Genomic DNA, 13,982 nt, shown 5'->3' with positions numbered 1-13,982 from the left:
AAAATGTAGAAAAGAACGTGCACCCAAAATATTTTATCTTCAATCGGCAACATTTAAAATGAAAGATACGATGTGACATAAGAACCAAGGAAATTTTCAAAAAATATAATTGATTTTAAAACAACGTTTTCAAATATTTTAATTTCATAATAACTTTACCTTGTCAAAATCAAAACATTTTCTAAAAAGTATGTGGCTTGGTGTTTTATAAGGAAACAGTAGATATATAACATTAAAAATTAATAGTACCCACATGATAATTTCACTTTATTTATTTTTAGCATATTGTGGACATTACAAATTATAGGTTTAAGACGTTCACAACATGACATGAAACATTATTATAAAGAAGAAGAAAAAAGTAATAAAAGTGATACAAATTAAAATATAAAAAGAGAACATAATATAAACATACAAAAGCAGTGACAATACAATTATACTCATATATAAGTTCAAAGAAGTACACCGACTTTGCTAAGGAGCCCCTATTTTAATAATTTATAAAATAATAGATATTAAAGCTCATATATTTAGATTAAGCAGTATTTTTTCCAACGATTTCACGTTATAGTATGACAACAAAGTAGGTTATCACGTGTGAGAGAACATTTTATATTATTTATAACGTCTCCATTTTATTATATTATGCTTTTCCTACTCCTTCAATGACAATACAGCGCAAATTGATGAATTGCCCCTTCGATTTTCCACTGCTTTCATCCAGTCGCCTACCAGCAGAAGCTTTATGGCGTCCCTTCTTTTCATGGATCTATTCCCATCTAATCATTCATCGGATTCAGGTATCCCACCCAACATGCAACATGTACCGCGTCACGTAAAAATGCCGCATAAAGATAATATAAAGTTCTCGCGACAGGTATGTATATTAAAATATAAACATCAACCGATACTCATAAGAATTAATGTTTTAATATCAATTATGTTTTATGATTTCGTAGCTCTGGACTGAGAGAGTTTTTCGTATCCGATCCAACAAAAGCTACGATCCCAAAATAATAATGGCCATCACCTGTCGCTAGAGTATTCAATTTACGAGGGTGGGTCAATAATTCCTTAGAAAAAAGCATTAAAACAGTTTTTATTTTTGTATTTTTTTTTTATTTCTCAACATAATCTCCTTGGAGCTCAATACACTTGGTTAGACGTTTCTCAATATTTTTTAAACCGTCAGAAAAATAAGTTTTCGGAAGGTCCTCAAAATAAGCATTTGTCCGATCGATGACTTCTTCATTTGAAAAAAAACGTTGTCCACTTAGCCATTTTTTTATGTTTGGGAAAAGGAAAAAGTCACTGGGGGCTAAATCTGGCGAATACGGTGGGTGGTCGACCAATTCGAACTTCAATTCTTCAATTTTAGCCATTGATCGCAAACATGTGTGAACACGGGCATTGTCCTGATGAAAGAGGATTTTTTTCCTGTTTAAATGAGGCCGTTTTTCTTCAATTTTGTTTTTTAGCTGGTCCAATAAAGATGCATAATAATCCCCTGTTATTGTTTTTCCTTTTTCCAAATACTCAACGAAAATAATTCCACGTGCATCCCAAAATACAGTAGCCGTAACCTTACCAGCTGATTTTACGGTTTTCGCCTTCTTTGGACATGGTTCGCCTTTCGCAATCCACTGCTTTGACTGTTCTTTCGTCTCGGGAGTATAGTGGTGTATCCATGTTTCATCTACAGTCACAAAGCGACGAAAAAATTCATCCGGATTGCGTTGCATGAGCGACAACAGGGCTTTAGAGGCCACCACCCTATTGCGTTTATTGTCGACTGTGAGCAAACGCGGCACCCATCTTGCAGAAATTTTTTTCATGCCCAATTTGTCATGTAAAATAGAAATGACGCTACCTTTTGAGATCCCTGTAACCTCAATTATCTCACTCAACTTTAATCTTCGGTCACTTAACACCATATCGTGGATTTTATTGATCATTTCTGGTGTAGTCACCTCTACAGGACGTCCTGAGCGTGGTTCATCCTTTGTTGATGTACGACCACGTTTAAATTCATTTAACCAGTTATAAATAGTTGCAAGTGAAGGAGCAGATATGCCGTGAACTAAATCCAACTCATTTTTTATTTCCTTTGCTGTTAACCCTTTTATATTAAAATGTTTAATAACAGCTCTAAACTCAATTTTCTCCATTTTCCATTTTTCCATTTTCCACATTTTTTAAATGTACGAGAAACACACAACAACCCGACCAATCTGATTGAAACTTCGCAGCATACTGAATCGGTAGTGCCGCTGCAAGAAAACAAACCGCTTACAGTACTAGTCGCGCCACCTGTCGGCTTTTCTAAGGACTTATTGACCCACCCTCGTATATTCACATTGCGCGGGAGATTTCATAGGCAGATTGGTCGCTTATGTAATCAGTCAACATACTTTTGTATATCAATGTGGACCCAACTAAGGAACACCGTAATATTAACGACGGGTGTATAACCTTTGCCAAAGGAAGACATTTGATATGATGTACGTCTTAAAGACAATAATTGGTGCAAAAGTTAATTACAAATGGCATTTATACAAAACGAATGGGTCGATTTATCGACTTAGGTTACGACCTTTGGTTCAAATGACATATAATGACCCTTACCTTTTATTTAGAATCTTCGTAAATAGATCAAGTATTTTTTTTTAAAATGCTTTATATCACGTTTTTTTAAATAAATATACTTCGATCACATACCTAGTTATTATTAAGTAAAAGAAGCAAGCGAACTGAAGTAAATAGTAAACCTAACAATTTTAAAATTACACGAGTTTAAGTGGACGTTGTATTATATTTTCTTAAAATATGCTCTACTTAGCTTATTCAGCGTACTTCCATGATACTGCTTAAAAAGTAAAATATATTCTTTAACCTAGTTTTAACTACTTAAATTTCACACTAGTTCTTTGTGTTAACAAGTTGTGAATAACATATTGTGAACGTCTTGAATTTGTATTTTGATCACTATTTATGTAAATTAATACATTTGAATTCGAATAAAGTATAATTCAATAAAATTGTTAACACAAATACCTTCTTAATTAACAACATTTTAAATCCTAATTCTTTCTATTCCCAACTATTTTCGCATTAAAAATTACCAAATCTTCAATTTATGATGGAAATTGTTTCGGGAACCCCTTTATAAAATTACATAGGTAAGTTAGTCCTTTTTATCATACACCTCACATGCGTAATAATAATTATAATACTATATAAACTAAGACGCTAAATATACATGTTGTATATAAAATATATATAAAATTGTATAATCTAACAAATAAAAAACGTATATTATTCAATTGTTAAAACGATAACAATTATCATGGGTCGTCTGCGGTAATGATGTGATATATTATATAAAAGAACCTCCCTGTTTTATTATAATGTCATTTTATAGCAAAGAATCTAAGGATGAGTCCAGAAAATAGTTAAAAAATATGCCATGAAAAAATGTTCAATGGAAAGATTCAAAGAACGATCGCTGAAGATTGGGTCGGGTGAAGAAATACAGAGGAGGAAGTTAACGGTCGTCTTAGGTTGTAGCGCAATCAGAAAAAACTACATGTTGTATTTAAAATCCAGATAAAAAATACTACGTCAATAAAATGCCATGAGTTAATGTGTGATTAGAATATTGGGGATGACCTAAATAAAAGTGTTTTTGAAAATAGACGATAAAGAAAATTAGATTCAACTAGTATTAACAAGGATAATAAGTATAATACGAGTATAACGTAAAAACAAGCATCAGTAATAATTTTGCTGATAAAAAAGTATTAGGCGTACAGAAACCATGCGAAGAAAGATATTATATGAAGGAAAAATACGAAGATTTCTAACCACTTTTATGAAAGAGATAAAAAATAAGATTCTAGAGTTAACAGGTGGCCGATTCTCGGCGTAACGGCGCCGCATGGACCACATTCATACATAGATTACCTATAAAATTCTGCGGAAAACGAGTTTCATCGCACCATACGTCACCAACGTATGCAATGACATATGGAAATATTATTAGGACGTATTAATAATAAGTTTGTTTTATTGCCCCCATTAAAATTTAAATTCAGAACGCTAAAGAAAGAAGAAATTTTAATTGTCTTGAAGAAAAATTAAATTATGACCCTAAACCTGACACGGTGGTCAACGAAATAAGAAATTAAGAGAAAAATATTTTAAGAGAATATAAAATATTATATCTAGATATTCTATATACCCACGTCTATCGTTTTATGATCGTTATTTACGACTGTAGTAAAAATATAAATACAAAATTATTTTTAAATTAGTAAATGCTGGATGTTGAGGTCTTTCTTATTTAATATTTTTTTATGAATACAACTCTTTGATCGATTCTGAAAATATGATCTTATATAATTATTTATATTTATATTAATATTTTTGTATTATATTAATACAGTTGTTATATTAATATATTACTATGTTTGATAGTGAGCAACAATTAATGATTATAAGTTATATCGTCAAAAATATAATAAATTGAAGAATAATTTATGCGTATATCCGTAAGGTGTGTTGTAAGCTTGATAGAATTTCAAATTGTAAAAAAATACATATAATTTACTGATGCTTGACAAGCAAACGTAGTGTCCTGTGTATGGCCGATTGTGGTTTGTTGAGCGACTGTATCGTGTATGCATACGAAACATTAACTAGCAAAGCAACGGAACGGTGCATTTTGGTCATAATGTAAAAACCCCACGACAGAAGGAGTGAATGGATAAAGGGAGACTGAGACGGGAAAATACGATATATATGTCGCCAACTTATTGATATAGTAATCGGGAGGCTTTCATAGTGTTACTTGTATATTCTGGCAGAGGACAATTAATAATAGTGGTGGCTGTAGTGTAGTTGTATTACGAAGAATAATATTATTTAAAATGCCGTTGCAAATATTATAATCACTAAAACGAAATACAATCACATATGCTAATTTAAATATGTTCCGTTGATCCGAGACTTGTACATATATAAGTTAGTTTAAATATCGCATTCCTTCAAGTGCTACGCCTGTCATTAAACTAACTTCGTAGCACTATATTCGAGAGTTGGCAGGCGTTTGGCGCAAAGCACGTACTGGTATATTGCGCCCTAACAAAAGAGAAATTTATTTCGCAGTGAAAACTCACAGCTGTTTATGTAGCAGTGGTGCTACGGTGCCACGAGCGTAGACCTACGGCTGTCTGCTACGCCACCTGGATATCAAAAATGCGAAACGTACAGTTTACTGTAAGTAAATTAGTCGCACGTTTCACGTAGACAATTTTTAATTTCACGCACAGGGGAACACGTTAAAGTAAAAAAATGTCATAACTAAGACAAATAGGAACCATTTAAAAAGGGCTGTTATATAGTTTATTACACGGGGTTACTTAACTTTGGAGCGTTACGCTAAGTGAAAAATATGTATGAATAAAAGTGTGATACAGAACATAAATATTAATTAAAATTACACAAAGAAATGTTGTTTTGATTTATTCAAGAATTTAATGACGGTATTGTAAATAGGTATAGCGTATTTATTCCATTATTTTTTTTACAATTTAATGCCATCACGTTTGCAGCGGAATCATATTAGTTTAATACAAAACGAATAATTAAAAAAATATATATTGTTTTATTATCTTTAATATCATTTTAGAAGTTATGCATATTATGATAACTACAATATATCGACTGCAAAAGTAAAGTATACGCTAACAGTTCATCACTCAAAGTAAATAATCTACTGAGGGATTTTAATCTATATAAACCTAGAGATACTAGGATAGGGCCGTCATATCGAAAGGAAAGTATTGGTCAAAAAGAATCACATACGTAAAATTGGCAGCTAGAAAATGAATAGTATGTAAGTTAAGGCATCGAAACATGGATGCATTATTATTGATATCGTCGTGTATACATATTTATCTAGAAAGATTATAAATAATTATATTTCGGCAAATGTGTCATTGATGCGATCTGTCTTTTAATATGCTACACTTGCTTTAGAATATATACCGGTTCCGGTATACGTTAAATGATTCTTATTCAAAAATTGTGAGTACTAATTGAGAGTGATAACTGGTGACAATAGTGTTTTTTTTTTACAAATAAAATTATATATAGTTTACGAATCCCACCGCTTCAGTTTCTGTTGCAATTATTTAGGTTTTGACTAGTATAATATACGGTTTTCTTCAATATCTATGTCAGACACCAATAAATCTGCAAATGATAAATGATACAGACATAAGTATCCTTTATATATAAGTTTATAATATATTACACTATACAAGAAACGACATGCAAACCCTCTCAGAAAGATTCTTTAGGTAAGCAAGAAAGCTATTCAAACTTCAACGCTTTGACTTTAGTGAGAGGTTCATACGAAAACATTTTATTCCGGAAAAGAGCGGAGGGCAATTGAGCTGAAAATATGATTTAGCCATACTCTATTCGTTGAATAGAGGTCAACGGGAGTTTCAGAAAATTTCTGCATAATGCGACAAGAGTCTCTAAGATAAATGATTACCTCTGCAGTCACGGTAGGCCCGTGAAGCTAAAATCGCAGGTAATAATAGTAGGAACATGATATGCCATCAAACCATTGGCGTTCTAATTGTTAAATTTGAGCCAAATTATAAATTCATTTTTGTATTCAGCCTTACAAAAACAACAAATTAATACCACAGATGAGGACAAAATTATTGTACACATATTTGTTTTTCAATTTGTGAGTATGGACCTAATAGGTTGAACAAGTGGCTGACATCCATTTCTAGTAAACACAAAAAACCTGTTAAAACAACCTCCACTCTATGGAGACCCATATGATCTCCTAAGGATCGAACATGGTGAAGTGGTATTTACATAATATGTCATGTTATTAATTCCAATATTATACATATATTTTTAAAGAACTTAATATATTGAGAGGAATAATATCAACTAATTAATTGCGTTGTATCAGTCACATGTTAATTAATAAAGTAGGTATGTGATATTGATTATTCATTTAATTGACTAAACCTGTTAAGAATGGTAATTGTGATTATTTTTAAAAAAAAAGGTGAGTACCTACTCACACAATGCAGATGTTCGTTATTTTAATAAATTTGTTTATTTTTCTTAATTGCAGGTATCATCTATATATTTTTTTAATTTATATTATTTATATTATTACAATTGGGGAAAAAATGGGCACGTCACTGGGTACAAAGCACTGCACTGCAGGTTGTAACTGCCGTGAAAAGCCGCTTATCTTGGGCACTCTTTAATGTGGTCACTCGATGTTTGTTATTTTTAGGGATTAGCAAAACTTCATGGCGGGAAACAACCTGTTTAACTGGAATAGGTATCCGCCCAACAGAAACAAGTGGGCAGAATTTGCATTTTGTATGCATGGCCGAAATGCACCGATTATAGTATTATATAACAATGAAGAAAGAAAATATACAGATGTTGGTTGATTGAAATAATAAATAAACAAACAATTTAATTATATATAAGGAAAAAATTAAATACAAATAATGCCTTGTAGGTATTTACAACAATAAATTGATATATTTTTAGACGGGTCTGGGGTCCTAGCAACTAAATTATTAATTGCGTTACTATAGAAATCAATATGACATGTCAAGTACAATTTTTTTTTGATCGTTTAAGCTAGTCAAGTCAAGTGTATATGGTTCAACAGAAAATTAAAAAACGTTGTATATAAAAAGTTCTTTTTACCTTGTAATTATTTTCATATGGGTTTAGCAGATTTTAATAGTGATATAGCATTAAATATTGTGTGAAATTACACAAACAAATTCTACGTATTTTTGTTAAATTTTGACAATATGTGGAATATTCCTGAATTATTATTGTGACACGTATAAAAATATGTGTACTTATTTTACAATTATTACAAAATGCAAGCCGAAAAGAGTAATAATATCGTCTGTTGCTTGATACAATAATCGACGATAGCTAACACGTTTGTAAAGAATTGAAGTTTTAAAAATGGTCTATAAAATCAATTTGTCTATTGAAGTGTAGAATATGGATGCAATTGATCGTTCTAACATGATTCTCGCGAGAAGTGGGCGGATGTGGAACAGGGAGGGGCAGGGATGGCTCTCCATCCGAATTGAGTGGATCGCAGAAGCCGCCTACGCTCCACTCGCCGCCCTAAGTGACTGCTGCCTCACTCGATTCCAATAACACAGACGAGATCCATTTTAAAGGCGCCGAAGACAGCGAGATGATACACTTCCGAGCGCCGCCCGCGCCCTAACACGAGGCCAATCTAGATTTAATAAATGAATAGCGCCGGATATTGGCTGTAGCGAAATTGATCACAAGATATCAGACTCATGACGCAATAACAAGATTGTGAGATATGGAATTATTTAAGGCACAGTTTACAAGCACTATTTGATATAAGTAAGTGATTTATGATAATAAAAGTATTTTACTCTATTTTATTATGTACCGTAGGGTTGAGTTGTACCCGTGATTTACGGCTTTATAAACGCTTTGTCTATCAACTCGGGCGGACAACACATAGGCGAACAATAAAAATAATAAAATCACAAACAATAATTTTCAACAGTTATATACATAACTACACAGGATTATTTTTTTAACAAATTTATTTCTGAATAGTATAGATAGGTATATCAGTTTTTAAATAAATGTTACCGCTTCAGAGTGACGTGTACAGTAGGAGCATTCATTCTTCCTCACTTGCTCTAGTAAGTGATTAATACAATTATTAATTCAGATATAACAATGCTTAAGGTGACGCATCAGTGAAACGCCAAATAATGTTCAACTGTACGCGCGACGAAAATTTGTACTTGCTTCGCATTCCTTGAGAGAACGTGGAGTCGGACGCACGTCACTTTGCTGGGTGATGGCGACGGGCCAATTAATTCTAAAATCGTGTAAAGATGACTAAAAACTTTACCCATTTACTTTAAAAAGCAAACATGTCAATGAATATATTATTATTGATACTAATAGAATAATAAACAGAACATAAAATGGACGTATGTTGGATTTATATGAGAAATAATATTTCGTTTGACAGGCGTCATTTTCACCCGCGACCCGCAATCCGCACATCGCCTAGCAACGATCTTTTTAGACCGTGCCTCAACTAATGCATGGCCTTAACAACATCGAGATATGGCGAATAGTAGTAGCCTTTGGATGAATGGGGATCCGAAAAAATAGTATTTGTTTTCATTGAAGTAAGACTATAAAATGTTAGTAAGTTTTTACAATTAATATAAATCGTGGTATGATAATAAATTCAAAAATATTTTAAATCTACAGTTATGTAATGTAAGAAACATGTTTTGTTTAAATTATTTAAAGCTTTGAATTTGGAAGCCTGTCATTCAACTTACGTTACATACGAATTAGCGATATGATTTCAAAATATTCCGGTAGGCGTCTCATATCTCAAACACATTGATACCTAATACATCGATTGCTTGATTATAGTAGTCTACTAATGCGTGCCTGTGTTGTTTGATCTACATAGTACGGCGAATATGCAGGTATATACAGTACATAAGGACAACTATTAAAATAATAATTATAATGAGTAAGTATATATATGTGAGTTTGTTACTAATTAATGTAATAGTACAAAATGCTGTGAAATAGTCTTAATTCAAAAATAGTTGTATATTAATACTTTGGACGCTGAAGACGCATCTGGCGCGTAATGACCAGGCGGCCGATCGATGTAATTAACGTGCATTTTAAAGGTGGTAATTAAAATGTCATTATTTAGTCAGCAGTGAATAATGTAGGCTCTAAATATTCGTCAGTGCCTGTTAAAATTAACAAGAAAATGAGAGAGTGAACCATGCAGCCACTCGTGGTATCTACGGTGAGGGTGGCATGTTGGATCTGCCTTCAAAAGAGTGGCAACCCAACCTGTCGTTTATTGAAGCCAATTGTATTACAGCAATATGGAAGGTCATTGAATACCATCAATATTGTGTATACGGCAGAGCTACGAGATGCCCTCAAACAGAGTGTTTATATGGTCGACGTAATAATAATTGGATAGTTTATTTTGTCCATGCACAATAAATTTACATTGAAGAAAGAATTCAGATAAATCGAATGAGAAAGTCGACGATAAACAAGTTTTTACTATAATCAATTCACTATAAAATCAGACCGTCTATAAAAGCGTCATGAATGAAGTACGAATAAAGTTAGCTGACGTAAACGAAGAAAACAAAGTACGGCGAATACTGCGAATGAAAAACTGGCTCATTTGAAATCGCGGCCTGGCAGTAAAATTGTGGATTGTATACAAAGAAAATTAGCTATTCATAAATGCATATTTGGCCAAGTTCTGTGGTGCTTCATTTTCTTTCGGAAGGCATACGAAATGTCAGGCGACTTTATGAATTTGTGATTGTTGTGAACAAAGCCACACATTATAACCCGAAATACAGTAGGTATGTAAGTATTAGCATAAGCAAATAAAAGCTTCAATACATATTCATGTCGATAGTTTTTAGATAGTCTTAGACATAAATGATTAGTCTAAAACTATAATTTGAGAGTTTATAACGAGAATCAAGGTAGGATACTCAAACATCACAACAAAATGGTCGCATTTTTCACGGAGTTCAAGATAAGACTTGTGCAGGATGCCATAGACTTTCCGTATACATAATATGCGGAACGCATTCTGACAATTGGAAAAGGTTCTAGGGGTCACAAAGATATATAATGTCGATGTTGCCAGGCGATATTAATGGTCAATTTTTTTTATTGAGGTTTTAATTATTTTTCTTATAACCCACCAAAAATTGTTCTGAGTTCTTCAATAAAACCAAAACCGAATCAGGAATTGATTGAAAATGCAATAATTGTACCATGCCATCGGCATGGTCGTAGAACGGTTCGTCCCACTTGAAAAAATAAAAATAGTGGGTATTGCAATGTGTTCAAAATTATCAATTCTTAGGATCCTCCTTGGCTTAAATTATTTTATTTAGTAGCATTTTTGTTTGTTGCAAACCCAGATTGGTTTCTTTACTATATCTATGCATATGACATTAGTTTTAGTATTATGGTTAATCCAGAAACAGTGTAGGTTGCATATATAGGTAGGTGAATAAATGAAATAACGATAACCACTAACCACACTAAGTACACATTTAAACAACAAGTCGAATATTCAAACTGCTTTAAGTATCATGATCACAATTTTTACAAACACTGCTTACACATTTGCACAATGATATACATGTCAAAGCCGATTTCTTATAACTACATGATAATGTACGGCAGATAGAAGTCTTGGATACATTTTATTTTCTCGTAACTCATAGCCAAGTTGTAGGAAATCAATATACTCACATAGTGGATCCGATGAGCTTTTCCATAAAAAAACTTGTGCTGAAGCCTTTAAACAGTGTAGTGAATCATATGTGCATATCACTCTTGACAAATTTAAACTAAATCCAATATTTTGGTAAATAAATGTATATCGAAGTTCATCCGCTGTTGTTTTTTGTATGGTAAGTAATTAAGTAAGTAAGTATGGTATAGATTTACTTTCAATTGGTAAAACACATTGCCCGGAAGTCTTTCAAATTATATAATGACGTGTTCAATAACCAAGGCTACATTCATAAATACTGTGTATTCAGTAAATAAAAAATAATTTAATTTCAAATATACATATATAACTGTTAGTAGAATAATAGTTATAGATTCTTCTTCTTCTTTAGTTGCCATATTCCGTGGAAGGTTTGTGGACCAACTTGCGGTACACCACTGTATCCTGGGCGAGTCGTATCAGATCCTCAACGCCCTTGAGACAGACACTCACGGAGGTTGAGTAACCACGAGAATTTCTTCCCACCTAAGCTGTTGCATTAAGAGTCAATCATGCTCTTCATTCCAGTAAATTTGCCTGAAGTATGCTGCTATTCTGCGCATGATATTAGCAATAAGTTGTCATGTCTTATTGGATCATTTTAAAGCGTCGTTGGTAATGTATTTAAATCCTACCAATTCTTTTTCCCAAAGTATTCACCGCATTTTCATACACTTTTCAGTATAGTATGATCTATATTAGTAATAAAAAGACATACTATGTAGGAATCATTAAATATTACACATTAATCGATAAACAAATTAATCGAAATAAAACCTTGAATGACATACTTATTAACCGTATGTACTCATAAAATGTTAACTGTAAATAATTTTCAAACGAATGCGGTAACTACATAACTGTAAAAAAAAAATGAATTCTCGACTCAAACTCGCCTGATCAAAGTATGTACGAAGCGTTTCATTGCAGCAAAATTTACGAGGGTAATTCCCGCCACCCGCTCTATTGTAGGGCGCGCTAAAGAAATTCATTCACTTGCCGTCGCCATTTTCTTCGGATATTAAATGACTGCGGATGGAAATTTGTACATTCGAGAACATTTTTGCGCTGACGGATGTCTTTTGAAATTTCAACGGTCCATTCACAGATCTGTTTGGCAGAGTCATTTTGCATATTATATTTTCACGTACTTTTTGCACTAAAAAAATGTATATAAGGAAGATAAGGTAAACATTTTATTTACAAGAATCTGCTGTTAACAATCCACTCATATATTAAGTTCGAGTTCTGCACACCCTAGTGCACAGCGTACTCGCAGCAAAGCTTTCGATGGTATTTCTCATTAGTTATGTCAAGTATACGCTGGAAAGGGAGTGAGAATGTGGTTAATGAAAAAGAATGCGTTCGGTAAAATACATATAGGTAGTTGCTGAAAAACGAAAACAACGTCGTGAAATGATGCATCCAGTGAGATTCGAACCCACAATGAGGCAATAATTTTTGGTCGTCGGTGAGCGGTATAATTATGTATTATAAAAAATATGCAGTACACAAATATATTCAGCGCTTACATTTATTCATCATATATAAATAAAGGTTTAAGACACGAATTTCGCTCACTTGAGCATTACCAAACTAGCAAACCGAAATTGTCGTTTGATTTTATGGAATGATATGATTATTAACATCAATGCCTACTGTAGAGTGGGGTAGGAAAAAAGCTATGTATTGTGGAAATGGGATAGTTGGTTAAATTCTATATTATGATTGCGCCATGGCACCCACACCCTGAAGCGGGTCCCCAGGATAGGATTTTTGGCGGGCCCCTCTACCTATCACTACGAATAAAGGCATTGTGAAGCTCTACAGTAACGTTTTCCAAATGGTGTATGCGATAAAATTAATGTGTATATTTAGTGTGTCTTTGTATATTTTAATACATCCATTTAAATTATTGAGTACCTAGTCGAGTATTGGTACACAATTAAAAATTGTATCGTACAACCACATAATTTTAAATAATAATATTATCGAATGAAAATAGCGCTGTAACAAAAACGAAAATAATTTGTGATGAGTGTTTATCTCACTTACCTGGTCGACTCGCCTCGTTGGGCCCCTTCTGAGCCCGGGCCCCATGCTAGGGCCCTGTCAGTCCCCCCTTGTGGGGGGCATGGATTGCGTAGACGAGTTGAAAAGTTTTAATGAAAAACTCGCAAGTAGTGGGAAGCAAATAGAGTTAAAAATGTTTTTAATATACGTATTTTTTATGTTAATATTTTTACAAAAACTATACTGTCATTTTTAAACCTTATTTATTCGTGGTGTGCTTGTAGTGAATACCGAGTGATAAAATAACTATATACCTACCTAAACACATTTAGTTCCCAAATCGATGCAAATATTATAGGTAATTAAAGTGAATTCCCATTAAATGAAAACAAGATTAGAGAAAAAGTATTGTATTTTTTTTCATTAAAATTCAGAATTACAATAAAAATTATCTAGGTACTTTAAATATCAATTTCGTCGGAATAATATGACTGATGCTATAACCTCTGGTACTCCTTGGCTTACTCAAGCA

At 32.9% G+C, this 13,982-nt stretch overlaps 1 protein-coding gene across 3 annotated transcripts in view; it reads right to left on the bottom strand.

Annotated features, from left to right (window-relative positions):
- LOC147066200 (pseudouridylate synthase RPUSD2-like) overlaps positions 1-13,982 on the bottom strand; it is a 491,295-nt gene that overhangs the window by 106,279 nt on the left and 371,034 nt on the right. The window lies entirely within an intron of this gene.

Source organism: Rhyacophila brunnea, unplaced genomic scaffold (genome assembly GCF_057557595.1).
Source record: "Rhyacophila brunnea isolate RB1 unplaced genomic scaffold, BYU_Rbru_1.0 scaffold_5, whole genome shotgun sequence".
NCBI classification, from domain to species: domain Eukaryota; kingdom Metazoa; phylum Arthropoda; class Insecta; order Trichoptera; family Rhyacophilidae; genus Rhyacophila; species Rhyacophila brunnea.
This window is presented reverse-complemented; position numbering and strand designations above follow the sequence as displayed.